Genomic DNA, 3,563 nt, shown 5'->3' on the forward strand with positions numbered 1-3,563 from the left:
CATGAGAGAGTATGAAATGGTATCATCAGCAAATAGGATATGAAAGAGTGAATTACAGACAACTGGAAGGTCATTTATATACTGTATATCAGAAAGTACAAAGGCCCAAGAATGGATCCTTGCAGGAGTTATTGCAAACACATGTCCCCATTTCAGCAGTTGCTTCTGCAGGCCATATCTGTATAGTTTGGAAGGTAAGATATGTTATGGTTTACAGTACTGAATCCTTAGATAGATAGATCTATAAATATACCACAGGTGTCCATAAGTTGTAGAGTCGTACAATAATTCTGAATAATTATTTATAAACCCACATTGATTATTATACAGAATATTATTAGTGTTGAGATGATTGGCATTACAGTATAAGTAGTAGCTAGTGACAAAGAACCTATGTGACAGTGATGAATAATAAAAGAAATGTATAATAATAGAATAATAACAGAATAATATTTTGAATTTTGAGTCTGACATTGTGTAAGATTTAAAGGAAGGAATTACATGATTTTGTGCTGATAAGGAAAAGTGAACCACTATCTTTGTAGCGTACATTTGCTTCTTTGTGTAAGGCTGACATTGAAATGGACATTTCTGTGAACAACTGCCAGGGTAACAGGATTTAAATCCAAACAAGTGTTGACATCAAAACTAATCTATTATCACAGATGTGCACATTTGATCCAAATCCAATGATTACTCTTTTGCCTGACAGTGTATGGACAGCTGCCCCCAGTACATACTTGTACATTTAGGCTATGGAACGATTTCTGATTGGCATAGTCTGCCTCCACATGTCCAGATGGGGCCTGGATACACACATGGGTACAGCCTATTGTGCTTAGGGGAAGCCTGAAGGAGAGGATTAAGTTAATTCAGAGGCCTGTCAACCTGTTGGCTACTTTACATTTATTTTAACATTTATTTTAACTGTCACATACCTGCAATTGAATAAATTAAATTGATGATTCTCTCTGCTTTAGAGCCAGGTATACCCTTCTTATTTCCAGCTATACAGTTGGCTTCGCAAGACCTTCTGCATCACCAACACTGTACCAGAATGCCCCACATGCAAAGAAACACAGAGCTATGTAGGCAGACTGAACAGTGGTCGCGGTTTGGCTGGTGAGTGTGCTTCCTTGTGTGTGGCTCCAGCAGACTACATAGATAAACTATGCTGGGCCTGCTGAACCTGTACCTCTCCCACAGATACTCATCAGGGAAGCCCAGTGGATTAGTCTTCTGTCTGGTGGTGTAAACACTCTGTGTACAATCTGAGCACCTTCACCCACAGGGTTGTTGAGGAATGGACATGCCCTCGTTGGCTGTAGCTGGTCTTTAGATGCACTGCTTATCTAGGTTAGGCCAAATGTCAATTAACCTATTAACCACTAATCCCTCCCATCCCCTACATGGCACTGTGGCAGAGCAGAGAAGCTCCTTTAGCAACAGATTAGTACAACTATGTGTTACAGGTCCCGCCTTGGTAAGGGGCGGGGCCAGCAACGTATAGGGATCTGTTTTATGTAGAAAGACGAAATAAAACAGGAGACATCATTTTGCTTGTTTAGCAGGCTGTAGGAAAGGCTTTATTTACTTAACATCAAATTAATCTTCTCTTTATGCACTCTCATTGTTCCCCATGCATCTCAACAACCATCCTTTCCAACCAACAATCATCATAACCTAACAAACTTTCATGTACACATCACACCATGTACACATCATATTTCTACCTGCACTTCATGCAATACTAAACCAATTAAATAAATTGACCTATTAACACTAACTGTTACGCTCCTTACTGTTTTTATTACAGTTCACTATAATCTTATTATCTATATTTTATTATTCTATTTTATTATTTTCAACACAATATTCAAAATATATCAGCCTCTGTCCAGCAAACTACATATTTACATACAAAACTAGGCTACACTTACCAACAGTAACTGAAGTGAGCTTATACTTTTATTACATACCTACATACTAACTGATTCACAAACCAAACCCAATGAGCCCAGGAGCCAAAACGAAACAAAAGAAACACTTAACACTGGCGCGAATCACCACTCTCCCCCTCAACGCAAATTAGCATGCCACTAGCCTCAATGCTAGCGAACTTACAAAGTTCGACAGAATACACCCCTCAGTGGATAACAATACCTATAACTGTATCAACTAACACTTTATATTATTATACATCTGGTTCTTAAAACGTTTTCCTTCTTGGTGACTTTACATACCTGTTTTATGTAGAAAGACGAAATAAAACAGGAGACATCATTTTGCTTGTTCAGTAGGCTGTCTAATCTGAGGACACGAGCCCGCTGCAACAGTCTTATTGTACCGATAGCTCGGAAAAGATAAACGCCCTCTATTGGCGGGAGGTGAACATTGCAACAATTAATTACCAAATTAATACAATACAATATATACAAAATTGTGACAACACAATTGTGAGTGTCACACATGCTACTACTATACTAGCGCTATAGGCGATCTTTTCTGCCTGCCTACTACAACTCCAATAAGACTGTACAACTCCTCCACCGGCTGGAGGTCAGAGATCAGAGGCAGGTAAGGAGGACGTTAAATCATACCGGAATGTTCTTGCTGTATATATTTCAAATGTCTATTTTATTATTTTATTCTATTCTCACTTTATTTTGTTGTTGCTGTTTGTGATGTGAGTTGCTGTAATGCCTTAATTTCTCCTCAGGGATCAATAAAGTACCTGTCTATCTATCCATCCATCCATCCATCCATCCATCCATTCGTCCATCCATCCATCCATCCATCCATCCATCCATCCATCCATCCATCCATCCATCTATCTATCTATCTATCTATCAGTGGCGATTTTAGCATGGCATTTCTAGAGGGCCAGTTTTGTATCACGTCACCATAAAAAATAAATAAAGGTCATTCTACGGTATGCATATGCTATGGGCTGTGCTGTGAGTGCCAGGGAGCTTGATACACTTCATACGCTTCAGCGCCACACAGAACACTATATTGAGGTTGCCTATACTGCAACAGAAAGATGAGACAGACACGTGTCTTCAATAACTTGCATGCTTTATCTAAAAGCCTCTTTCACTCTTTCAAGCGGCTGAAGGCGTTTGGCATGGAGTCCAAGATCCTGCGGGCCTTCTACAGAGGCACAAACCAGAGCATTCTGACTGGGTGCATCACTGCCTGGCACGGCAACTACACTGCCCTCAACCGCAAAGTGCTACAGAGGGTGGTGCGGACAGCCGAGCGCATCAGTGGATTTGAGCTTCCCTCCATCCAGGATATATACAACAATCAGTGTGTCAGCAAAGCCCGGAGGATCATCAAAAGATCCAAATAACAATGACGTAATTGAACTGGTGGCTCATACTTGCAGTAGCCTGAGAGGTAGAGGTGGTCCTCACGGAGGACGTAGCAGGGCTGGACAGGGACTTTGGTACAGGGGAACGGATCCTCATGGAGGATGTAGCAGGGCTGGCAGTACCAGCAGAGGTAGTATCAGGGCTGGACAGAGACTGTAAGGGAGAGGAAACACACAAGTTACACTA

Source organism: Nansenia antarctica (genome assembly GCF_963989245.1).
Source record: "Nansenia antarctica genome assembly, chromosome: 4".
Taxonomy (NCBI): domain Eukaryota; kingdom Metazoa; phylum Chordata; class Actinopteri; order Argentiniformes; family Microstomatidae; genus Nansenia; species Nansenia antarctica.